Below are 27,479 nucleotides of genomic sequence, written 5' to 3'. Positions count from 1 at the left end.
AATTATAACCACTCATGTTTTTGCTCTATAGTGTAAAACTGCCTTCATATATGTTATATATATATGACATCACATTGTCAGATAGTTATTCCTCTTATCAGAATGTCAGCTCCAGGAGAAAAAGAATTTTACATTTTCCTCACTGTTGTGTTTCTAGACAGTGCTTGACAAATATTGATACTCAATGATTATTAGCCAGATGCAGGAATGAATGAATGATCAAAAATTACATAAAAAGAAGGTTCAGACAGACAAAGTGATGTGCTCAAAGTCAAAAAGCTACTGCAGTTTGAGCCCAGTAAAAAATCTTGGAAAAGGACACAAAAATATAATTTTCCAGAGAATACAGTCAAAGGTATTATGAATAACTGTTAAATCTTATTAGTCATCACAAAATTCATATTAACAAGAGACTTCTTTAGTGGTTTATTTTGGTAAATGTTTCATGTGCACTTGAAAATAATTTGTATTTTTCTGTTGTTGAGTGTAGTGTTCTGTCAATGACACTTAGGACAAGTTGATTGATACTGGTTTTCAAGTTGTCCATATAATTACTGATTTTTCAAATGTACTTCTATAATTTGCTAAGAAATCGTGAAGTATAATTATGGTCTTGTCTATTTTCTCCAATTTCATCTATTTTTGTATTATTTTGGTAGATGCATACCCTTTTAGTATTTTTATGTCTTCTTGATGACCCTTTTATCATTATGGAATGTCCCTTTTTATCTCTAGGTATATTCCTTATTTTGAAGTCTGCTTTTTTTAATTATTATAGTCACACCAATTTTCACTGTAGACATTTTTTCCACTCTCTTACTTTTAACCTATCTGTCTTTTGTTTAAAGTTTATATCTAAAGGGAACCCTTGTACACTGTTAGTGAGATTGTAAATTGGTGCAGCCACTAAGGAAAAAACAGTATGAAGGTTTTTCTAAAAATAGAATTACCATATGATCCAACAATTCTACTTTTGGGACTATATCTGAAGAAAATCAAAGCAACAAAAAATAATAACCTGATTAAAAAATGGGCAGAAGACCTGAATAAACATTTTTCCCAAAAAGGTCATACAGATAATCAAAACATGCATGAAAAGATGCTCAGCTTCGTTAATCACCAGAGAAATGCAATTAAAACCACAGTGAGATATCACCTCACACCTCTCAGAATGCCTCTTAAGAAAAAGACCACAAGTAACAAACACTGGAGAGGATGTGGAACCCTTGTATACTGTCAGTGGAAATGCAAATTGGTGCAGTCACTGTGGAAAACAGTAGGGAGGTTTCTCAAAAAACTAAAAATAGAACTACCATATGATTGAGCAACTCCACTTCTGGGTAATTATCTGAAAAAAATGAAAACTGTAATTTGAAAAGATACATGCACCCCAATGTTCACAGCAGCATTATTTACAATAGCAAAGATACGGAAGCAACTTAAGTGTTGACCAACAGATGATGAATAAAGGGGTGTGTGTGTGTGTGTGTGTGTGTGTGTGTGTGTGTGTGTAGGAATACTACTCAGACAAAAAAAATGAAATTTTGCCACTTGCAACAACATGGATAGACTTAGAGGGTATTATGCTAAGTGAAATGAGTCAGACAGCGAAAGACATATTGTGTGACATCACTTACATGTAGAATCCAAAAAATAAAGCAAACAATTGAATACAACAAAAAGGAAACAGACTCACAAATAAAGAAAACAAACTAGTGGTTGCCAGGGGGGAGACAAAGGGGGAGGGACAAAATAGGGCCAGGAGATTAGGAGACACAAAGTACTACATATAAAATCAATAAGCTGCAGGGATGTTTAGCACAGCACAGGGAATATAGCCAATTTTTTATAATAACTATAAATGGAATATAATACTTAAAATTTATGAATTATTATTATATTGTACACCTGAAACTTATAATTATTGTACATCAACTCTACCTCAATTTAAAAAAAATACTAAAAAATACCCCACTGTGTTGGGGAGATATCTGTACCCGCATGTTCATAGCAGGATTATCTACAGCAGCTAAAACATGGAAGCAACCTAAGTTGTCTATTAATGGATGAATGGATAAAGAAGTTGTGGTTTTCTATACAATGGAATATTATTCCGCCATAAAAAAGGAAGGAAATTTTGCCATTTTTGACAACATGGTTGGCCCCTAAGGGCCTTATGCTAAGTGAAATAAGTCAGCGAGAAAAAGACAAATATATGATCTCACTTATAAGTAGAAAAAGAAAAAGAGAGAGAAAGGGAAACCAGACTCATAGAAAAAGAGCTCAGATTTGTTGTTAGCAGAGTGTGGGTGCGGCGGGTAGGGCCTGAAATTCAATGAAGGTTGTCGAAAGGCACAAACTTCCAGTTATGAGGTAAATAAGTACTGGGAATGTAATGTACACCATGATAACTACTGTTAACACTGCTGTCTGGTATATTTGAAAATTGTTGAGAGTAAATTCTGAGTTCTCATCACAAGCAAAAAAAATCTTTCTCACTCTCTATTTTGTTTTTGTTTTTTGTTTTTTTTGGATCTGTATGAGATGATGAATGTTAACTAAATTTTTTGTTGCAATCATTTCACAGTATCTGTAGGCCAGATCATTTTGCTACACATCTTATGCTCATGCAGCGCTGTATGTCAATTATATTTCAATAAAGCTGGGAAAAAATACATCTCTTATAAACAGCATATACTAGTAGAGTCTTGCTTTTTAAAAAATCTAGATAATCTCTGCCTTTTAATCAGAGTATTTAATTTATTAATATTCAATGACTCACTATTTGTAATATTATAGTGTCACCCCCAAATTTGTGTCTACCCAGAACCTCAGAATGTGACATCATCCGGAAATTGGGTCTTTGGGGATGGTAATTTGCCAAGGTCATTCTGAATTAGGAGAGAGCCTAAATCCAATGACTAGTGTCCTTATAAGAAAAGAACAGGACACAGAGAGACGAAGGCCATGTGAAGACAAAGACACATGATGTAGCGATGTAGGTACAAGACAAGAAACAAAGGATTGCTAGCAATCCCCAGAAGCGAGGGGAGAGGCAGGGAGCAGATTCTCCCTCAGAAGCCCTGCAAGACACCAATGTTGCCTGGCCCCTTGATTTTGTATCTCTGGCCACCTGAACTGTAAGAGAATAGATTTCTGTCTTGTTTTTTTTTTTAATTGAAGTATAGTCAGTTACAATGTGTCAATTTCCAGTGTACAGTATACTGTTTCAGGCATACATATACATAAGCATATATTCATTTTTGTATTCGTTTTCATTATAGGTTACTCCAAGATATTAAATATAGCTCCCTGTGCTCTACAGAAGAAATAGGTTTTTTTCATCTATTTTATATATAGTAGTTAATATTTGCAAATCCTGAACTCCCAGTTTATCCCTTCACACCCCTTTTCCCCCCAGTAACCATAAGTTTGTTTACTATATCTGTGAGTCTGTTTCTGTTTTGTAGATAAGTTTATTAGTGTCTTCTTTTTTTTTTTCTTTAGATTCCACAGAAACAAAAATTTCTGTTGCTGTAAATCACCTAATTTGTGGTAATTCATTACAGCAGCACTAGGAAACTATACATTTATTGTAGTTATCAACATGGTTCAGTTTGTAACTACCATCTTGCTTTTTGTTTTTCTCTTTCCCATCTTTTGCTTTTTCCTCTTTTGTCTTTTTTTTTTTAATGAATATAGTGATTTAGTGATATAATAATTTTTAGTATTCCATTTTATTTCCCCTTGGTTTTTTATCTCTAGTTCTTTCTTTTATGTATATATATTTAAGTGGTTGTTCTAGGAATTCTTATCACATAACATTATAGCATTTCACATGTAATGAATAAATCTTAGAATAATATTACTTCGTGAACTCCACTCTCATCTTTTGTGTAAACAGTTTCTAGAGTCTCTCCCCCAAGCCTCCCATTTTCTCCCCCCATATTTTTGCCATCTTTTCCAGGACCTGATGATCTAATAGTAAGACCAGATTTTAGCCCCATCTTACAGACTTGAGCATATCTATTAACGCTGGATTTTGTTCATGAAGTAACTGGGAACAGAGAAGAATGCAGGAGTGGGCTAGTCTGAGGGAGTGAGGTGAGGGACTGCGGGCCAGGGCTGGGGGCCAGTGATGCCCAGTGTCATTGGGCCCTGGGCCTCCCTCAGAAGGAGCTTGGATTTTATTCTGATCAAGATTTTTCAACCCACTAATGGAAATTAAGCCGGGGAGTGACATGACATGATTATCGTTTAAAGGATTACTCTGGCTGAGCTGTGAAGAGCCTGGCCTGTAGGAGAGTGAAAATGGAAGCAGAGAGGCAGGTTTTAAGAGGCTGTTGCCTTAATCCAGGAAAAGCCGACGGGAAAGATTGATTTCTCTGAACTTCCCTGAAAGCCTGTTTTAAAACTCCATTTCTCTGAATCAGGACGTGGATTGAATAAGGGAGCAGCCTCAGACTGTGAGATGAAAGATGACATGGCCTGTGTATACCACTGCTGCAGAGTCTGCTGTCAGATGTAATAAACTGCATTTACCTGAAGAGAATCAGGGAAGGGGCTGGAGGGAAGCAGGGATCAGCCACTTAGAAGGGCTTGCTCCCTCCTGCCGCTGACCCCTCCAGCTGACTGGAGGCTGCTGGAAGTGGGTGAGGCCAAATATTATGGGTTCTATTGGTTGCCTTGGCAATAGCTCATTCCAGCTTTTCTAAAGTTGAGGACATCCTCTTCCAAGTCGGAAAAGCAGTCCTTGAAAGTGTTTGGCTAAACTGCCAACTGTTACCCAGGCGCTGGGAAAGCTTTTCATGTGTGTTTGGAGGAAAAACCCGCCCCTTTTGAAGACTTACTGACTCTTTCCCCAGAAAGTCAAAACAGGTAGCCCCAGGCATTTCCTTTTCAGGAACTCTCTTCAGGGTCCTCCGTCACTGGCAGACGGTAAGGGGCTGGGGGAAGTGAGGAGTGAGGTGGGCGGTCTGCCCACCCCAAGGATTAGGGGTAGTGGGAACCTGGCAGAAATCATCCTGCCACTCCCCACTTGCAGACCCTGCTCCCAGACCGACATGTAGATATCGGTCAACAGGCTCTACCTGGCAGCCTGGACCTGCCGGCTGGATCCCAGAGCAGAGCAGATGTTCCTCACTGTCAGGAGGGGATGGGAGCCTTGCAGTCAGCAGACTTAGGATGCGCTAAAACAGACCAGCACCAGAGAACCTATTTTTATGCACCAGTTTTTGTGGTTTGTGCTGAGATAGAGGGGCTGACAACATCTGTGCGTCTGCCCTCAAAGCACTTACGTTCCAGAAGAGGAACAGAAGAGTAAGTTCCCCAGGAATGAAGGCTCTTGCAGCAGCCCCTGTTCTCAACTCCACTTCTCCCACAGATGGAGCCACCACACCATGCTCTTCTCTGACTCACTCTGGGTGTTGTAACCTGATCCACAAGTGCCCAAACACCGACTGGGTCATTGACTTGCCTCCAGCCTCTCCCTCCACTGTGCCTCCCTGAGTTCCAATCCTAGCCGGGATTCTTTCTGGGTTTTCCAAGCCCTTGGCCCCCTGGTTGCCTTGCGAGCTTGTCCAGGCTCTCCTTCCTCCATCCTGCCAGTGTCTTTGGAGCTATAATGAAGTTCACACCCCACTGTGCTTCCTGCTTGAGTTCACATTAAAATAGTCCTGGCCATTGAATGTGGTTTCCCATACTGGGCCATCAATTTCATTTTCTTTTCCCTTTGGTTGCCCACCTCTCTGAAAAAAAAAATTAATTTGACTAGGATTTTCTTTTGTAACAGTATTTCTCTCTCTAAATGCAGCTTGAATCCAACCATCATCTACCAGGCAATGGATCACAAATCTGACCACACATAGTCACCTGGGGAAATAGGATAATGATACGATATTTTTATCCCATCCAGACTCATGAATTGAGAATCGCTGAGGGTAGGACCAAGCCATCAGCATTTTTAAAAGCACCCCAGGGGATTTAACATGCAGCCAGGCTTGAGAACAACTTTCCAAGATGGTGTCCCAGTTGAGCTGAGTGAAGTGTGGTGGTTGGCAGGAATGCAGGACCAGGGACAATGCGTGGATTACGAGGTTGGGTAAAGACAGGCAGCAGGCCAACAGTCAGCCAGCAAAGTCAGCCAGAGCTGGGTTTTCCTTACAGGACACATGCACCGCCTTGCTCTGCTACTAGATTTCTTGTTGGCAAAGTTTCTGTAGAGATCCAAGTCTGGCAGAGAATCACTGAGTTCTCCACTTTGAAGTCCTCATGGGGAGCAGAGCTGGGCTGGCATCCTCATGGACCAGGAAGCTTCAGGAGGTGCCCCAAGGAGCAGGGAAGAGGGGAAGGGAATCCCCTGACCCACGGCCCCCCAGCCACACAGCTGGGTGGGGGTTTTAACCTGGAGAATCGTGGCTCACAGCTGTCACCAATGGTTTCTCCTCAAGTTTGGAGTAAACAGGTGGAATGATCTCAGTGGTCAGGTATCTCAGTCATTCCCAAGCCTGGGGGCACATTAAAATGTAAAAGACCCGAGAAAGAGAGAGAGAAAAAAAAAAAAAATCCCAGTTCCCACTCCATACCAACTGAACCAAAAACTATGGAGGGAAACCCAAGCAACTATGTTTTTAAAAAGTACCCCAGGTGATTCTAATGTGTGGTAAGAGTTGAGAATCACTTCTAATCCAACACTCTCATTTGGTAGATGAGGAAACCACAGCCCAGGGGTTTAGACCATAAAGGATACTGGGCCGTCTATGAGCCATTTGGGGAGAAATCAGGTCAGTTCCTCATCCTGCCTTACGCACTGACACATATTCCAGAAACGTAAATGTAAAAAACTCAATTCTTAAAAAAGAAAGATAGAAAGAAGTATATGTGCATATTTATCTGCTAAAAAAAAAAGGTAAAGAAACGCTCAACTTCTTTAGTTAGAAAAAGAAATGTAAATTCAAGCAACACTGAAATGTCCTTTTCCACAGAGAATATAAATAGGATTTTTGAAAGCCGAATGCTGAATGATGTGGGTGAGGCGGACACGGTGCCTTTCTCCTCTCTGCTGAATGTCCGCTCACCCACTGCTGGGAGCGATATTCATTGTTAAGCCTTTTGAGAAGCAATTTGAAAATAGCTATCAAAAACTTTGAAAATATCCTAGTGAGAGAAAGTTCTATTAGTCAGGATTTTCCAGAGAAACACAATTGATACAATGTGTATATATAGAGAGAAAGAGATGTATTTTAAGGACTTGGCTCATGCAGTTATGGGGACTGACAGTCCAAAATCTACAGGGTGAGCTAGAGACACAGACTGGAGACACAGAAGAGAGTCAATGCTGTAGTTCAAGCTCAAAGGTCATTAAGTTGGAGGCCCAGGAAAAAGCCAGGGGTTGCAGTTCAAGTCTAAACTCATCCACTGCAAAATTCCCTCTTGCTTGGTGGAGGGTCAGTCTCCCCCACTCCCTTCAACTGATTGGGTGAGGGCCACCTACATCATGAAGGGCATTCTTGCTTTACTCAAGTCCTCCAATTCAAATTTAATATCACTAATTATCAGAGAAATGCAAATCAAAACTACAATGAGGTATCACCTCACACCATTCAGAATGGCCATCATTCAAAAGTTCACAAGTGACAAATGCTGGAGAGGCTGCGGAGAAAAGGGAACCCTCCTACACTGCTGGTGGGAATGCAGTTTGGTGCAGCCACTGTGGAAAACAGTATGGAGATTCCTCAATAGACTAGGAATAGACTTACCATATGACCCAGGAATCCCGCTCCTGGGCATATGTCCAGAAGGAACCCTACTTCAGAAAGACACCTGCACCCCAATGTTCATAGCAGCACTAGTTACAATAGCCAAGACATGGAAACAGCCTAAATGTCCATCAACAGATGACTGGATAAAGAAGCTGTGGTATACTTATATGATGGAATACTATTCAGCCACAAAAACTGACAACATAATGCCATTTGCAGCAACATGGATGTTCCTAGAGAATGTCATTCTAAGTAAAGTAAGCCAGAAAGAGAAAGAAAAAAATACCATATGAGATTGCTCATATGTGGAATCTAAAAAACCAAAAATAACATAAACACAAAACAGAAACAGACTCATAGACATAGAATACAAACTTGTGGTTGCCAAGGGGGAGGGTGGTGGGAAGGGATAGACTGGGAGTTCAAAATTTGTAGATACTGACAGGCATATGTAGAATAGACAAACAAAATTATACTGTATAGCACAGGGAAATATATACAAGATCTTGTGGTAGCTCACAGTGAAAGAAAATGTGGCAATGAATATATATATATATGTTCATGTATAACTGAAAAATTGTGCTCTACACTGGAATTTGACACAACATCGTAAAATGACTATAACTCAATGAAAATAATGTTTAAATAAATAAATAAATAAATATAATAAATAAGTTTAAATCCCATACAAAAATACCTTCACAGAAACATCCAGAATCATGTTTGACCAAATATCTGAGCACTCTGGCCCAGCCCATTTGACACATAAAATTAACCATCACAGATGTATTTCACAGTTAGACCCAACAGCATTTTAATCCCAATTTTGCCACTTAATATCTGCGTGACTGTCTGAGCCTTCCTGTATCTGTAAAATATAAATAATAATATAAATCTATTGGGATTATGATAATTAAATCATATAATGAATATAAAGCACTTGTTACTGTACAGCACAAGGAACTATGCTCAATATGTTGTAATGAAAAAGAATATGAAAATGAATATATGTATTTATATGTGTGACTGAAGCATTGTGCTGTACACCAGAATTGACACAACATTGTGAACTGGCTATACTTCAATAAAAGAGAATGCAAAAAGAAAAAAGTGCCTGGTATAGAGTAAGTGCTTAATAAACGGTAGCCATTTTTATTATCTTTACTCATAGACTCCTCTTTGGGTGCTCTATACTAGGCAAATAATCTGAAATATAAAAAAAGTTTTATCAACAAAGGTGTTTATTGCTGTACTGGTTATAACACTGAAAAAATAGGAAATACTCTAAATATCCACCCATCAAAGAACGGCTAAAGAAGCTATAGTAGGAAAGAATATTAAGCAAACATTAAGACAGATAATTGCAGAGGGAGGATATGGCTCAGTTGCAGAGTGCATACTTAGCATGTACAAGGTCCTGGGTTCAATCCCCAGGCCCTCTATTTAAAAATAAATAAGTAAGTAAACCTAATTACCTCCCCCAAAAAACAAAAAAAGATCAGTTAAAAAAAAAATAGATGACTGCAAAGTATCCTCAACACTACAGCAAAATAGTCATGTTATATAAAGTAATAAAGGCAGGAAACAAAAATTGTATACCTTGTATGTGATGTAAAAAATGACAATGAAATATTATTTTTTAAAATACATCAAAATATTAAGGGTAATGATTTCATCTTTATTTCTGTATTTTCTAACTCAACAATGAATGAGCTTTTGTGTTTTAATAGTAATTTCATGTCTTAATAGTAATAATAATTAACTTACATGAAAATTAAAGTAATTTTGTTTTAAAAACCTGTAGCTGCAGATTGCCCTCGGTGCTGAATTCTCCTTGGTGTGGTAGCAGAATGGTGACCAGGAACACTCTCTCCTAGCCTGGACCTTCTCCCTCTAGCTGGCCCCAAGCCTCCCCTGGACAGACAAGGTAGGCACATGGCAGTCTGGCCGCCAGGGTTCTTTGGATGGTTTACAGCCAGGCTGCCCCATGGAAATGGTCCAAATGTTTTTTCATCATTTGGCTCACTTGAGGAATAAGGCCCCACTTCCTGCTCTGCCACTGTATTATAGTAGATCCATTTTCTTGATTTCTTGAGAAAAAGTAAAAAGGGGTCCACAGGCATTAGGACTGTCTCCAGTTCCCCAGCTTGGAGGCGCAGGTAGCAAACGAAAGTCTGACACCCAGAGTCCCTGGAAAAACTCATGTCCCTGTGGCCTATGGGCTCCGTCCACAGTGCTGGGGGCCTAATCAGTATGAGGAAGAGAGATGTCCAGCTAAAATTACCAACTGCTCCAGGCCACAAAGTCTTGGCTGACCAACCAGCGCCCAAGACCTGAGATAACTCCTTGCCTTGCCTCACCTCACAGGCTCATGTGATCAGGAAAACAGACTACTCCCCACAGAAATCAAAATTAAGAGAAGATTAGGAAAGGACAAAAGAAAAATGTTGTCTTCTCCCTGCAACTAAATACATATAACTAAAGCATACACAAGGCTCAGAATTCTGTCAGCGTGACCAAAGCTGACTTTCTGCTGGGGATGGAAAACCAGGAAACGATTTGTGCAGAAAATGAATAATTAAATCCTGGTCTCTGTAGTTATCAACATGAATGTGTCATTTCTGACAGGCAAGACCCGGAGCCAAAGAGAAACATGTGCATGGCCACCGTGGCATCACCAGCTCTCCACATTAGGGGTCGCCGCAGAGGATGGTGCTAGAGTGATCTTCAGCCATAGGCTCGCTGGCCGTGCCCACGGGAGGGTGGGCATGCGAGTGAACCCGTCCGGCTCCAGGTGCAATGGGAAAGCAAACATCCCCTTGGCATTTCCCACCTTCCCTAGAGTGTCCTCTTCCTCTTTCACACATCTCTGCTTTTATCCTCTCCCCTCCCTTTCCAACATGTCCCTCCACCCTGGGTTGCACTGTGCTGCTTCCTGCAAGGGCTTGGCTAAATAAGAGGTCGTTAATAAAAGAGCAGACTGGCCTCAGAGCCCCTGCAGAGGTATGCACTAGTAATTAGAGGATTCTGTGGAAAAAAAAATTTTTTTCCATTATGAACAATAACACTCAATTGTTTGATATAATTCCCTCCATTCTTTACCTTGTGCATAATTTTCATTTGGGCTTTTGAGCATGATTGAGATGACACTGTGTACATGACGATGAAGCTTGCTTTATTTTCATTTAACAAGCATTTCCCCCAAATTATAGATTTGTAAGAGGAACCATTTTTCACATTCTTATAATATTCCATTGCCATATTTTACTTAACTCTTTTTCTATTGTCATAATTCCTCTTTTTTAATTAAAAAAATTTTTTTGAGGTATAATTGGCATATAACCTATCAGTTTCAGGTGTGTATAACATACTGATTTGACATCTGTATACACTGCAGAATGATTACCCCAACAAGTCTGGTTAACATCCATCCCTAGACATAGTTACAAAAAATTTTTAAGAGAAATTTTAAGATTTACTCTCTCAGCAACTTTGAAATGCGCATTCCAGTATTATTACCTGTAGTCACTATGCTGTACATTACATTCCCGTGACTTATTTATTTTATAGCTAGGAGTCTGTTTGTTCCTTTGACTCCATTCACACATTTCTCTACTTCCCATCCCCTCCCTCTGGCAACTACCAATCTGTTCTCTGTATCTGTCAGCTTGGGGTTTTGTTTGTTTGTTTTAAAATTCCACATATAAGTGAGATCGTATGGTATTTGTCTTTCTCTGTCTGAATTATTTCTCTTAGCAGAATGCCCTCAAGGTCCATCCATGTTACCACAAATGGCAAGATGTTATTCTTTTTATGGCTAAATAGCATTCCATTGTGTATATATACAACAGTCTTTAACCACTCGCCCACTGATGGACACACAGGTTGTTTCCAATAGCTTGGCTATTGTAATAATCCTGCAACAAATATGAGGGGTGCATTCATCTTTTTGAGTTAGTGTTTTTGTTTTTGTTTTTGTTTTCAAATAAATGCCCAGAAGTGGAAATTCTGGATAATATGGTAGTTCTATTTTTTTTTTTTTTTGAGAAATCTCCACACTGCTTCCCAGAGTAGATGCACCAATTTACATTCCCACCAACGTGTATGAGGCTTCCCTCTCCACATCCTCGCCAACACTTGTCATTTCTTGTCTTTTTGATAATAGCCATTCTAACAGGTGTGAGGTGATAGCTCATTGTGCTTTTCCTGATCTGATCAGTGATGCTGAGCACCTTTTTGATTTGCATTTCCCTGAGGATTAGTGATGTTGAGCACCTTTTCTGGTACCTATTGGCCATCTGTATGGCTTCTTTGGAAGAATGTCTGTTCAGCTCCTCTGCCCATTTTTAATCAAACTCCTTAAGAAAGAGTGATCTAATCTTAAACAAATGCTTTTAAGTCCTAGAAGAAATAACAACAGTTAACATGTATTAAATGGTGACATGCCAGCACATTCTCAATGTGCTGTATTTATTAACTCATTTGACCCTCACAGCAAATCTTGAAAGAATACTGTTGGTTTCACAGCCATTTTATAGATTAGGAGACTTGGGCCGAGAAGAGGTGAGTAACTTGCTGAAGCTCTGGGCTAGAAGGAGAGAGCAGGGCTTCTGAATCCACTTTGGCTCTGGAACTTGGGGACTGAACCACCATGAGATGGACAGTAAGGGTCAAGGTTTGAGCTAGAGTCAAAAGTTCACAGAGTGCAGAGGGACGAGGTACATTGTTCAACATAAGATGAGGAAAGAAATTTGTTGTTGAAGCATGAGACGGTGGGCAGGGAGGAAAGATGAAGGAAGCAGAGAGGGTCAAAGGATGATGTGGGAAAGGGCCAGGAGAGGAACTCCTCATGGCAGGGAAGCCTGACATAGGACTTTGGAGAACAGGAATGTTTACATTTTTTTTAACAACAGCTTTATTGCAGTGTAATTGATGTAAACTGTACACATTTAAAGTATACAATTTGATAACTTGAAACCATCACCACGATCAAGACAGTGAACACATCCATCACACCTAGAGTTCCCCCATGCCCCATCCCCCTGCCCACCCCAGTAACCAATGATCTTCTTTCAGTCTTTATAGATTAACTTGCATTTTGTAGAACTTTATATAAATGAAATCATACAGTATGTACTCTTTTACAGTCTAGTGTTTTTAACTCAGTGTAATATTTTAAGATTCATTGATATTTTCATGTATATCAATAGTTTATTCTCTTTTATTTCTAAGAAGTACTCTATTATATGGATATATCAAACTTTGTTTATCCATTCACCTGTTAGTGGGCCTTTGGATTGTTTCCAGTCCAGGGCTATGACAGATAAGGCTGCTCTGAACATTCCCATCCAAGTTTTTGCATAAACATGTTTTCATTCTACCAGGAGGGAAATGGCTGGATCATATTTTAGATTTATGTTTAACTTCTTAAGAAATTGTTTTCCAAAGTGGTTGTACCAGCAGTGTATGATAATTTCAGTTCCTCTACATCCTCAGCAATGCTTAGCGTCATCAGTCTTTTTTAATTTTAAACATTCTAAAGATGTGTAGTCGTATCTCACTGTGATTGTAATTCACATTTCTCTGATGGCAAACGATGTTGAGCATCACTCCATGTGCTTATTTTCCATCCACATATCTTCCTTTATGAAATGTCCATTAAAATTATGACCCCATTTTTCTTATTGAGTTGTTTTACTGAGTTTTGAGAGTTATTTGTGTTTTGGATACAAATCCTTTATCAGGTATGTGATTTGCAAATGTTTTCTTCCAGTCTGTGGCTTGACCTTTCATTCTATTAAAAGTGTCTTTTGAAGCAGACGTTCTTAATTTTAATGAAGTCCAATGGATCCATTCTTTTTCTTTTCTGGATCATGCTTTTGGTGTCATAGCTAAAAAATCTTTGCCTAACTCAAGGTGACAAAGATATTTTCCTATCTTTTCTTCTAGCAGTTTTATATTTCTAGGTCATACATTTAGATCTGTGATCCATACTTGCTCCAAATGGATCACAGATCATATTTTTGCTTATGGACATCTATCTCTCCAGCACCATTTGTTGAAGAGCTATCATTCTTCCACTGAATTGCTTTTGTAACTTTGTCAAAGTCAATTGAACATATATGTGTGAGTCTATCTCTGAACCCTCTATTCTGCTCCATTGATCTGTATGTATCTATCTAATATCACATCATTTTGATTACTACAGATTTATAATACGTCTTAAACTAGGTAACGTAAGTTCTCAAACTTTTCCTCTTCACATTGTTTTGGCTATTCTAAGTCCTCTGTATTTCTATACACATGTTAGAATCAACTTGTCAATTTCTACATAAAAGCCTCCTGGAATCTAACTGGCAATGTGTTGAATCCACAGATCAATTTAGGGAGAGTCAGCATTTTAACACTATTGAGTCTTCCACTGACAAAATTGGTAAACATCTCCATAAAAGGGATTTGTTTTGGCCTTTTTTTTTAATTGAAGTATAGTCAGTTTATAATGTTGCATCAATTTCTGGTGTATAGCACAATGTTTCCATCATACATGAATATACATATATTTGTTTTCATATTCTTTTTCACTGTAAGCTACTACAAGATATCAAATATAGCTCCCTGTGCTATACAGTATAAAGTTGTTTATCTATTTTATATGTACCAGTCAGCATCTGCAAATCTTGAACTCCCAATTTATCCTAAAAGGGATTTTTTAAATGTTAACTGCTGTGTTCTAACTTCAGTAAAGTCACAAAGTGATAAATATATGCTCATAAATGCTGTGTGGGGTGCATGTATGTGTTTGAAAACTGTTGAAAGGGTGAAGTTTCATGGTTTGATCAACATGGTAAAGGCCAAAGCAGCCTGTGTGAAGCCAAGAGCGTAGGGCTGTGGGACTTCTTAGTCCCAAAGAATTGATAGAAATTTGGCAGTGGGCCTCCACAAGCAGTAAAACTGATGTTATTGTGTTATGTTAATATGTTATGGGAAGATATTACCTAGATGTTAGGAGCCAGAAGGGCTTCTGGTGACACCTAGGTCATAGACTGAAAACTCCTTGAAGGAAAAAGAAGCCCCCTCATCATGGCACCTTGGATTTGGTCCCCCCTTCCAGTGATAAAAGTCCAACCACAGCACTCCAGAAAATCTCTTCATCTCTACGGCACATGATATGACGTCTGTAGCATTGGATCCCAACTTGCTTTCCCAGCGAGTAACTATGCGTGTGCACCCAGCCATCTTATAGTCCTACTTAGGTTTGGAAGGCTGCGAACTATCAGTTAAGGAAGTCTTTCTTCCTTTCTCGCTCTTCCTTCTTTCCATTCTTTCTCCCCCTCATTTGTCTTTCCTTCTTCGATTTAAGTTCTCTTCTGACAAATTAATAAATAAGAAAATCCTACCTGCCCCTCACCGTCCTCTCTTAAGATTCCAGTGTGCCCTTGGAGTGTGTTTCTCTCACTCGACTTCTCGCTTACCACCCACGCAAAGCTGATGCACCCTGTTGAAGGTTCACCCATCTCTATGTGTTTCCCAAGCTGCAGAAGACTGTTGACTTCTGACCTGTGCTCAATTTTTCCCTGTCTGTACTCTTATCATGCGGCTAGTCTCCATCTCACGGTCTCTGGATCTGCCAGGGTAAAAGTTGAACAAGGATTCTATTTTATTGTTCAGTAGTTCCTTTGCTGCCTGCAACATTTTTCTCTAGCTACTGCCTTCTTTGTGTTCATTAGGAACTGAGCAACAGGATGACAAAACGCATCACCTTCCAGCTGGGACTTGGAATCCTACTCCAACAGAGGAGTTTGAGCGTATGAGCTTCAGCCACCCAAAAGAGAACTGTTTGAACTTACTTTCCTAGTCTCTTCCTTCTAGGAATGATCTTGGTTTCTTGCAAAGGAAAAGCATCCTTCTTGGCGTAAGCCTTGTGCAGAGTAACATTCCTTTAGGACTAGGGCCCTGGAGTTCCCTGAAAGTCCCCCTGCCGGGACACAGAGCCTACCCTGAACCCCACAGGGGAGCTGAATATTTGGAGTGTGAAGAATGGCTCTCACTGAGCCAAAACATGCGAAGGAAGGCACTTCATGCCGGGCTTTTGTACTGACTTTGATTTATTCAACATTTTTGTCAGCGACTTGCTGGAAAATACAGAAAATCATGGAATCATGGCAGCGAATGTGACAGAGAAAATCAGTGCCCACCAGGTATCTCACATTCCCCAGCCTACATTTCCCAGCCTCCCTGCAAGTTGGGTTGGGGTCACGTGGCTAATTCTGGCCAATGGGCTGTGAGCCAGGCACCTTCCTCATCTTTCTCTTCCCTTGCCGCAGAGACCTTGGGCCCCTGTGTTCCAGATGGCCCTGCTTCGGGATAGAGGGGGCAGCCAGACCCACACTGGAACCCCTGTAAATGAGAAATAAGCCTGTTTGTATTGTCACTGAGGTTTGTGGTCTTGTCTGGTAAGGCAGCTACTGTCACACGTCAGTGAATGTAGCCATGCTTCTTAACGCGGTAGAGAAAACAGTGTCCAGACAAGATGTGGGTCAGGGTGAGTCGAGCTTTCAGGCATCAGGTGCTGGAGGGAGTCAGTAGAGCCACCTTTTTGTCTTAGGTTTTCCTGAAATAGCAATTGAAAGTGGGCTCACAGACACCACGCAGAGAACGAGGACCAGAGACGGTGGAGGCAGCCCTTCTGCAGGTTGATTAAATGACGTCTCGGAACAGGAATTTCAGTAATCCCCCCAGTGAGGCCCGCATCACCTACTTGTTTGCTGTGCTTTGAATTGCAGACATGGAGGTGTAGACACCTCTGCTAGCCCTTAGGCAGAGCCCAGATAAGCAGGCTTTCCTCCCAGAGACCTACCAGTTTCCCCTGCAAGCCAGCGGCTGACATCAAAATTTTCCTGCAACAAATAGAAAGCAGTGTGATACTTGCCTCCCCACCGCTGACAATCTCCAGCTCATTATTAGGAGGAAAGAGGAGCTCTGCCCCAGTGGAAGGACTTGGGGTGGTTGTTATCTGATCACATAATACTGCCTCCCTCAGAAATTACATTGCAGTAGGAATATTGGTAGCACTACCAAAAATAAGTAAATATACAAAGTTCTCTCTCTGGCTCCAGGCTCACCTTAGATCACAGAGAATACATTAGGGGATTCCATCAGGTTGGAGTCTCATCAGGTTGGAGTCTCATTCGAGAGGAACTGATGATATTAACCTTTAGAGAGAATTAGGAGGTGGCAGCTTGATCATATGTCCTTTTACACAAGGATTACTTGGTTTTTTTTCCTTCTGGAGCAGTGGTGAACCAGTCAACTTAGAGCTAATTGCTTAAGTAGCAAAGTAAGCGCTGGGAGAAACAGAAGAGGAGGAAATTTTAAACAGCACATTGGTCTCAAAATGGCAGAGACATCTAGGTCTGAAAGAAGAAAAAATACTCAGGACAGTTTTCTGCTCACCAAAGAGCTCAGGGATTTTAGAATTTTCAGATTTGGGGCACGAAGAACTTTAAAAAATTGGCCAAAATGACAGCCTGATGTGATAGGACCAAGTGACAATTTAGTCAAAAGCACCTTTTCTTTTTGCTGTTCTGCTGGTCCAGCTGCTAAATCTCATTGCTGTTGAAGGACACTGGTTCTAATGAGGCCTCGGTGGCCTCGGAACCATCCCCAGAAGAGAACCCTAGTGTCTTCCTAGCAATGGTGGCAGTGTGCCACCTGGCTGGGGTTTCGGGACTGGAGGCCTATTATACAGGGACAGCCTGGCTTGGCTGTGGCCTGGACCAGTCATCTGCCATCTTCATACAGCTGAGCCCAGAGAGATCGTTTCCCATTGTGCTCTCCATCAGCCACCTTCTCCCTGGGCAAGCGGGGCGCTAAGCCTCATTCATTCTCGAACTCCAGGGCCACCTGCAGCCTGAGCCATATCGGCTCATCAGTGGGCTGAGAAGGGAGGTTCAGAAGCTGAAAGACAAGAATGGCAAGAACAGGCAAGCCGTCCAACTGTGTTTCCTATCCAGAACTGAGTGTGTTTACTTAGATTAGAGTAACTCCTGGCGTGGTGAAGCTATCAAAGCAGTATGAAACATATCGATATTCTTTCTGGGGCCAGCTTGGAAATAACTAGGGTGTGAGGGTGGGCGGGAGGGGTGTCAGCTAAGGAAAGTCGCTCACCACCCAGCTCTACAGGAATTGAGTCATTAGCCACTGCACTCACTGACCTGCAACACACCCTGCAAAGAATTCGGGGTGAAGATTAGGGATCAGGCTCTCCGTGCTCTGGGAAATCTGGCAGAACAGGCCCTCAGATAGTCGGGTATTTTCAGGAGAAATTTCATGGACCCGGATTCTTGCATCTTCCCATACTTAGAAAAGCATTAAAAACACTGAGGTATCTGTTCCTTGTGACTAACAGTAAACTTGTACCAAGATGTGCTTGATTGCACATACCCCTTCTCCTGACCTCCTCACCCCTAGCCTCTCCGGAGCAGCCTCTCAGAGCTATCTGAGAGGCTGTCTCCCCAGCTGTGGTCCTCAGTAAGTCCCCCAACAACACTGAAACTCACAGCTCTCACACTATGTGCTTTTATTTCAGTTGACAGAAGGATGGAGGGTGGGAGTTGGAGGGGCTGAGGTCACAGCTGGACAGCAGTCACTGAGAGCTGATACTTGCTGAAGCTGGGTGATGGGTATATGGGAGTAATATTCTTCTTACTGGATGTTGTTTGGCTCATGCAAGTGAATAGATGCAAAGCGCTCAGCACATAGTGCTCAACAAACAGAAGTGATTACCCCCACTTTGTACATGAGACGGTGAAGCTCCAAGAAGTTAGGCAACTTGCCTGAGGGCACAAATCCAGGAGGCGGTGGGGCAAGGTCTGTAAACCACACATATCGCATTCCAAAGCCCGGGCTCTGAGCCACTGTCCTCTGTGTCTCTCTTTTCTCTACCTTTCTTCAGGTTTCCATGGTTTCCCACCACTTGGCTCCTTTCTCCCCCTTAAAAGTTACATTTGCTTCACCCCTCCTCCACTAAGAGTCCTGAGTGGACCCACGCCTGGTTATAAAGTCAGGTTTCTCAATGATCCATTCAATTAACATTCGAGCGACTGGCACTGAACGAGGTGCTAGGGTAGCAGAGATGAAGGCCTGGCTCCCAGGAGCTCACAGTCTAGTGTTGCAAACAGAGGTTAACGGACGGAGTTGTCGAGTGCCCACCAGGTGCCAGGTCCTCTTGCAGAAGTGTGGGATGGAGCACACAGGTATATGAAACCAGTCAAGTCTCTTGATTCAAAACGAGGAGCATGAGGGAGAGGTGAACTAAAGAAAGCAGAACATGGGGTAGCGGCAGGTAAACCGTAGTAAGTGCGGGCAGGTGCTGTGGCACGGGGTGGTACACGTGGGTGGGATGGCTGGAGCCACAAGTGTGCACAAGAGATGGTAGACTCTGCAGCCAGTTCACAGAAGGCCTTGTCTGCCGCTCCAAGGTGCCTAGACGCCACCCTGTTGACCCCTGTGTTTCCCAAACTTGCCTGATAAGAATCACCCTGGTGCATCAGAATCTTCAGAAGTGAAGCTTCAAATGAGTCCTTTAAACAAGCCCTCCAGTGGTTATGACCAGGAAGGTTTGGAAACAGCCTGGGAGTGATGTTGGGCAATAGGAGCTAATTAGAGACCAGTTCTTAACTAAAGGCATCCTCGTCCCTCCCCTTGCAGAAGTCCGTGTCCCTGAACCTCCCCATGTGTCACAGGAGAAGCAGGGCTTGGCACGCTGGCCCGGCCTGCAGACCTCGGGCCCTCATGACCTAGCAAGGCTGTGTGTGACCTTTGCAGACCAGTGTATTCCCATAGGCAGACACCAAACAGCGGGCACAGTAGCAATGGAATATATTCTGTTTCTTGTTTCCACTCTTTCTTCTTCTCTTTTTCTTAGGTTGTGAGTTCTTGTGTTTGCAATGGGCACGAGCTATGGACTGACTGGCTATTGCCGTCATAAAAAGGGTAGATGGGAGAGAGGATGAATCCTGGAAGAGGGGTTGGAGTGGTGAAGAGACATTTTTATGGGTCAGAAAATGATGTTTGTAGCCCTTTGGCAAACTGTACTAGGACATGCCTTGATGGAGAGACAACTGACATCTCGTCCTTCTGGCTTTCTCAAGGACAGCTGGCCAAAGCCTCCTCAGAGAGAGTGGCGAGTGACTTGACAATCCAGATTCTACACATGCTGGGCGTAAGTGACCCCGGCTTTGGGTTTCCTAATTCCCAGTTAGTGTTGTTACAGCTTCTCAGGATGGAAAAACGCTCTCCACATTAAGCATCTTGGCTTCAGACAGTTCAGAAAGGATTAGTTTGAAATTCTCTTGCAATTCATGGTTGATACAATAAAAAAGGGGGGGGGGATGGGGTTGAGGGGAGGAGAGAAGAGAGAAAAGAGAGACAAAGCCAAAAACTGAAAACTCATTTTAGCTCTTCTATTAAAGCCAGATGTATTTTGGGCCCTGTTTCCAGGCAACTGCATAATGGCAATATTCTTGCATCTTTTTTTAAAGACTCACAACTGTCAGAGTCAGTAAAGGTCAGAAGGTAATTATAAAGTAATAAGGATGACATACAAGAGGCAGAATCACTCCAGCACCGCTTGAGGAGCAGTGACATTTTGTATTTTGCATTCATTTTCAGAAACTCTAAGATCCTCCTTGGGGCATTCAGGCACAGCCCTCTGGCAAGACCGCTGACCCAATCAAACTTGACCACGACGTTGGCATTTAACCTGCCCATCCTATCGTCACATCTCCCAAACAATCCGTGGGGGCGGATGGAGCTCCCACTGCCTGCACCAGCCTCCACTGGTGGTCAAGAGGGTGTAATACTCCCCCAAGACAATGGAGAACCAATAAAGAGCTTTCTAACTGGAAATCACCTTAGGAAGACAAGGGAACTGAACCCCGAGACAGGAGGGGGAAAGGAGAGACAAGGAAACTAAGATCTCAGAAGCACATGGATGTGTCCAATTTAGGCTGATTGTGGAGGCCTCCTAGCTGCTGTTGACCTTGTTCTTAATTGTGAGTGTGACCTTGGGACAAAGAAGGAAACTAATTGACATGTGTTGTGTTCCTGAAGCACTTTGCTGGGCCCTTTATATATAGTGGTGTTTGATTTTCACAGTAACTGCGTAGGGTTGACAGGTGTCATTCCCGTCTTAAGGAAGACGAAGCCAGGGCTCGTACAGAGGTTAAGCCTCCCTGGCTCCCCCACTTCCTGCATGTGTGACTTTGGAAAAAGTCATACAAGTTCTCACCTGCAAAAATGATGTTGATGCCACACACCTTGCGGGGTCCTTTACAAGATTCAATGGGGTAACGTATGTGAACGCCCAGCACAGAAAGGCGGGCATACATCAGTCAGAGCATCACATCTGCTTTTCCCTAAACTGAAGCCCTCCAGTGGCTTCCATCCCCCAGGAATAAAGGTGAGTCCCTGCTGTGGCCTCCTGGGTGGGTGGGGGTGGGGGTGGCTCCATCTGAAAGCCCTTCACTCACTGACCTTTTAACCCCCGTCCTGGCCCCCACCTCCAGCCACTGCTGCCCCACCCCCGGGCTCCCCGTCCACCCGAGACCACATCACTTAAAACGCAGCTCCTCACTCTCCCCACCTCAATGCCTTTCTCTCTGCTCTGTTATTCTCCAAAGCAGTTATCATCATAAGAAATATCCTATATTTTTATTTCTATCCTCACCCTCACCCTGGGAAGTAAGCTGTGAGGACAGGAATTTGTGGGGTTTGGTTTGGTTTGGTTTTTATCCTTGTTGAATTTCCAGCACCTCATAGACGCTCAGTAAATATTTGCTAAATGAATAAATGGATATGATCTTCCTTTCTCCCTCCCTTCCTTCCTCTTCCAAGGTCACACACCTTATTAGATCAGACATCTCTGCCCTTCCAAAATATGAGAAAGACAGGGAAAAAACACCTTAACCGTAACTATGTAACACATTTCAAAGGCAAGCCAAAAAACATGCCCAAACCAGGGTCCAATACTGTTACTGGTACCTCTTTATTCACACTTTGACTTCTTGTCTGGCTTGGGATATTTAGCCCTTTTGGTTTGGGGGTTTGTGTTTAGTGCTCACATGGCTTGTCCCCGTAGCAGGAAGGCACCCACCCTCTGCTCTCCAACATTTTAGCACAAGCATCTACTGACTGACCGGTGTGCGTCAAGCACTGTGCTCTGGGCAGCACCACAGGCAGGATGCAGCTCAGTGGAAGATACCCACAACAGCCCATCTCAGTACAGTCTAACATGGGAGATGCTCAGATGAGAGCATATTGTGGGCGACCCAGAAAGGGGGAATTCAGAGAAGACTTCCCGAGACGTCTAGAAGAGGATCAAGGGTTCGCCAAGCCGAGAAGGGCAGGAGGGTGCTCCAGGGATCAGTCTAAATGCAGAATTATGAAACTGTATGATGTATCCAGGGAACCAACAGGGTTTTGTGTTTCTAGAGCCTAAGATAGGAGACTCAGAGTCTCTTACATGCTGTTTGCAGGAGCACAGACTTCACTTGTGGATGGTGGAATGACAGTTAATTTTCAGACCGATTATCCTAATAGAGCATAGTTTTACTCCAGGCTTGTTCAAGTTTTCTTAGGCCTATTAAAACAAGACTTGGTGGGATCTTGGATGACACACCTGGCCCTTTCCACATGGAGACAGGAGAGGATAAGGACTGTTCAGAAACCCCTGTGGCCTAGAGGGCATCTTAGAATCAGGCAGAATTGCCTAGAGAGGCCAGGTGATCCACTGCAGTCCGTGGTCAACCTACAGGCTTGCTTCAGCCTCCTAGGACTAGAGAACCTGTAGCAAGTGAATTAATTTTGAGGCTCCTTGAAAATCAGATTGACTAAGAGACCCGTGTTGACATTTCAGAGCCTTCTGAGTATAACGGAAGTCCTAGTAACTAGGATTCAACTGACCCGCTTCTCAGGGGGTTCTCTAGACCAGAGGCTGTAGGGTGGCAGCCCACTTTATCTGCTTATGGCTGTTTTATTCATCTCACATAATATTAAAAACAAAAGCTAACCCTAACACAACTTAGATCCTTGCAAACATACAACAGTCAAGAGATTTCACATAAAAATATGGGCCCCACCTGCTCTTAGGAAAAAAAAAATCTGCAAATACTGGCCTGCCCTCCTACTGGCACCAAGTGGCTGGAGGGACATCGCAGCTGCTGCCACCCTCCTGTCCTCCCCCTGTGGATGGCCATGGCCCCAAGTGCTGGTCCCTGCTTGGGTGACTTCTGCGTCTTCAGAAACTGAGCCTAGACATTCTTAGGTGTCTCCACCTTCGTCAAAATCATAGCCCCTCACCTGCAGTCTGGGTTTATCGGGTGATCAAACTGAAAATTTCTTTTAAGACTAACAAGTCCTGCAGGGAAGGTAGAGCTCAGTGGCTGAGTGCATGCCTAGCATTCATGGGGTCCTGGGTTCAATCCCCAGTACCTCCATTGAAATAAATAAGTAAAAACGTAAACCTAATTACCCCTTCACCCCCCTGTGAAAGTATCAATTGCTCCCTCCTGCCAACTACTTGGGGCTGGTACTAGGTTAGACATGGATGGTGAAGGGGGACATAACAGGTACCACGCAAAGGGGAGGAAAGAGACAAGGTCAGGTGAGGAGTGGGGGTAGGCAGAGTGACCCCAAAGAATCAGATCAGAAGGCTTGAAGGAGCGGAGTTTAAAAAAAAAGAAGACATGGAGGGGGGAGGGGGAGGGGTGGAAGGAGTGGGGTGGAGGGGGAATGGGGGGGTGGGTTAGGGGAAAGAGCTAGAATGGAATTAGTATCTTGGCAAGAAGTGTGAGTGGGACAAGGAGGGATTCCTCTCCTTCTCAAGCTTCATGGTCACACGTTTAAAAGAAAAGCATTAATAGAATAGCCATGCACTTCTAAGTTTTATTATTAATTAGAATTTAACATGCTTGGGAGTTTGGGATGAGGTGTTGAGTGCAAAGTATGTTAACTTGGGCAGTGGTGAGCTTTTTCCAGCTCAAAATGAATGCTCCTGCAAAAAAATAGAGAGTATGGGAATGCTTCACCCAGATGGTTTGGCTCTTTGATATCTACAAACATTTTGAAAACACTTAAATATTTTTCTGCACAGTTGCATTAGGTGATGACTGCTGGTTTCTTATTTCCTGTTTAGTTTTTCTTTTGCTCTCTCTCCAAACAACTTTTGGTTTGGAAGGCTATAGTCAGTCCACAAAATTGGACTTGTGGCATAAAAAAGTTGTGCAATAATGGAGCGTGAGTGCCAACAGGTGGTTTCACAATCTAATGTCGTGTGATGTTCTACTATCCCACTGCTCGGCATGAACTCTGGGCTTGATGATGGGTACTTTGAGGTATGCATGTTAACCACATCAAGACAAGGCTCTCACCCACACAAGATGGGTTCTCACTGGGGCTGTGGAAGAGTTCCAAGACTGCACAGGATCACACACAAACGTAACCGCCAGGCTGGCTGAGAGCTGGTGCAATGGTTAGAGGAATGTTTTAGTCCGTGGTGGAGAAAGAAAAAGCCACAGAAGTCAGCTTCCTGATGCTACGCTCTCTTCATCCTCCCAATAAAAGAAGCCTCCATACCCTTAAGGGTGTGATGGCCAGGCACAGGGTGTCAGGTCAAAGTATGCCCACTCCCCTGCTGGGTATATGAACACTTCACTTTCAGCTTAGTAGATTCTGGCACCGTTCTTAAAAGAAACAATCATTGTGTCCCTCTAGGAGTTCAACTATCTGGCAAAAGAAATAAAGATTTTAAAACACTTGCAAGTTTGACTCCTCATCATCCTGATAAGAGATATAACCCAAGACTTTAACCTCCAAAGCTGTTAATGGTATGTAAACTTTTTGCTTTTCTTTTGTTTGCTTCAGTGGACTCATTTAACATAATCATACTCATTTAATCCAAAGACTAACTGGAGATTTTCTCCTCTCAAGCCTCTGTTATTTTACCCCAGACATCTTTCAGAGCACACTGGTGGGCAAAGGATGTAGGTCTTTTCAAAATAGCATCATTCAATAAATTCAGCCAATATTTACTGACCACCTATATGTGCCAGATACTCCCTTGGAGGAATTTGGAATAGAACAATGAGTAAAAGGGACTGAACTTTAAAAAAAAAAAAAAAATCACAGGAGTTGTGGAGCTGTGGTCTTCAAATCTGATCTCGTCAACTTGAAATTACTGTATCCATGAGAATCGGACTGGCGGGGTCACGTGGTTGTACGGGACCCCCTTCGGCTCACAACTGAGCAGCCAGCCGCAGCCCACTACGTTACTCTCACAGCGGAAGCACAAAACTTTCCCCAACGTGCTTCAGCTTATTATCAAGGAATGGCTTATCTATCATGCAAGCTCCATCCAGTGATCATACTTTAAAAAATCAATTGGGCTGTCAAGAAATGTGTAAAAAAATTTTGAACTTGATTGAAAAACTGTATTAAAACTCTATGTATGTCTGAATTTAGTGGGTGGGGAGTAAGCTATTATCCACACAGCAGTTTGTATCTGAGTATTACAAGGAACTGTGTGGTTTGAAAGAACTCATGTTGCTCTAAAAAGTAAACAAGTTGTATGCTTCCATTTTCAGCAACAGGTCCTTCTCTTCTTTTACCCTTACTGGAAGTTGCTCCTTATTCTTTCTTTCAATTAAAAAGGCAGGGTGATTGCCAGTCCATGTAACACAGCTGTCTTCTTTTATTTGCTTCCTTTTGTAGTTATTACAGCTTAGAAAATTTCAGCTTGTAACTACTTCTTAAGGACTGAATATATGTGGTTATCAACAGAACATCTCTAACATAAAATAGAATAAAGCATTTCCATTTTCAGAAAATATAATAAAACATTTCCATTTTCAGTGCATTCATCAGATGGGTAGTTAGGCTTAAGATTAATCTCTTTACACATTTGCTTTTAAAAATAACTATTCTGAGGTGGGAGGGTATAGCTCAGTGGTAGACTGCCTGCTCAGCCTGCTAAGGTCATGGGTTCAATCCCCATTAGCTCCATTAAAAATGAATAAATAAATAAACCTGACTACCCCCCCCAAATCTCAGTTTGTAATTCATACGTAACAGGAATTCTACCTATGCTTTCATACCTAAGATTTAAACCTTGTCAACAAGCAGCCACCAACAATCACATAGTGGTTTGCAGTTAACAAAAGTGTTCATACACGTCATCTTTTAATTTAAATAATTACTAAACTCTGTCCAGTGGCTATTACTCTATGGATGAGAGAGGAGTTTGGCTGAGGTATGGTAAAATTATCTCCACTCACCAGATATGCAACCAGAGCCTCAGCAGAGTTAAGCGACTATCTCATCATGGAACCCTGACAAGGAGGCCCAGCCAGGCCTCAGTCACTGTGTAATTTTCCATAAATTATAAAGCAAGCACTCTCATGCAAATATATAGTGAGCACGTGTTGACAATTTAACTCATTAGCCAGGGGACCAGCAGAATGACAAAGCTGGTTCAAAGAAAGACATGAGAAACTGACACACAAACACACACACACACAGAAGAGGCAAAGAATGCTGTAGTACGACTGCAGAAACAGATACAAAACTGGATCATGCCTTACAAGGCAAGGAAACTTTAACTCTTGGAGTTATATTTTCTACCAAATCCTTGGCAACGTATGCATCTTTTCCAAGTTATTCAACATCTAACTCTAGAGGGGCTGGGTCCTGAGCAACAGTAAGTACCAAGTCAGAGTCACCTCTGCTGGAGCGGGGCTGAGCAAGCCTTTTCTGTACAGGACCAGAGAGCAAGTACTTCAGGCGTAACAGGCCATTTGATCCCCGTCACAACTACTCTGCCCTGCTGCTGCAGTGGGAAAGCAGCCAGAAGCAGTAAGTAACGAGCATGGCTGTGTTGCCCTAAGACGTCATTTACATGAAACAGGTGCTGGGCTTGATTTGACCCACAGGACACAGTCTGCCCACTCCCCTGCCCTAAATTTCAGATGATCCCTAGGTGGCCCCGTCAGACAATCCTCTAAGCCCTATTCTGAAGAGAGCTTCAGTAATCTTTTTGCTTTATTTCCAAGTTTCAGATAATTTTTTCAACAGTACCCAAGTCTTCAAATGATAAATCCCAGACTTTTCCCCCATTATGGGAGAGAGCTTACTTTGCTGTCTCTTGAAGGCTCTCTCAGACTTCAGACTTCAGTTACAAAACGAAGAGTCAATTAAAGAAGAACATTAAAACAAAACTACTAAGAGTGTTTCTCAATACCTGTCTTTGACTTACTTTGGGAAACGATTCTGTGAACTCCCCATCCCCTTTCCACTGCCCTGAAGAGTCGTCTTCAGGACCAATGGGAAGCTAGTGCTGATGGGAACTTGTTGAGGGCTGTCAGAAACACAGGATGCTAGACACGTCCAAGGTGAAGCAGCACCCGTTAGCAAGTGTGGTCCTAATAGTGTCACGTGATTCAAGGGGATGGAGCTCATGTACCACTTATCGGTCTTCAGCACTCAGATGTCAAGAATCAATGACCTACAAGATCTAAGGCTAGCAGAAGCACCTGCATTCAGCTCATTCAAAAACTTTTTCAGCTAAGGTAAGTTTAAAAAAAAAGGTGACAAAACTCCATTCTCTCTTATGACTGAGTAGTATTTCATTGTTTATATACACATCTTTATCCATTCATCTTTCAA

At 42.3% G+C, this 27,479-nt stretch overlaps 1 protein-coding gene across 5 annotated transcripts in view; it reads right to left on the bottom strand.

Moving 5' to 3' along the window:
- FDX1 (ferredoxin 1) overlaps positions 1 to 27,479 on the bottom strand; it is an 87,953-nt gene that overhangs the window by 26,848 nt on the left and 33,626 nt on the right. The window contains exon 5 of one of the 5 annotated variants that reach the window (XM_074356923.1): positions 888 to 16,157. The exons of the other annotated variants lie outside the window; for them this stretch is intronic. The gene's annotated coding sequence lies outside the window, so the exon portion shown is untranslated. Of the gene's footprint in view, positions 1 to 887; positions 16,158 to 27,479 lie in introns of those variants that run through there. 5 annotated transcript variants of the gene reach the window in all.

Source organism: Camelus bactrianus, chromosome 33, assembly GCF_048773025.1.
Source record: "Camelus bactrianus isolate YW-2024 breed Bactrian camel chromosome 33, ASM4877302v1, whole genome shotgun sequence".
In the NCBI taxonomy this organism is placed as follows: Eukaryota; Metazoa; Chordata; class Mammalia; order Artiodactyla; family Camelidae; genus Camelus; species Camelus bactrianus.
The sequence above is the reverse complement of the archived record's forward strand: the minus strand, read 5'-3'. Positions and strand labels throughout refer to the sequence as shown.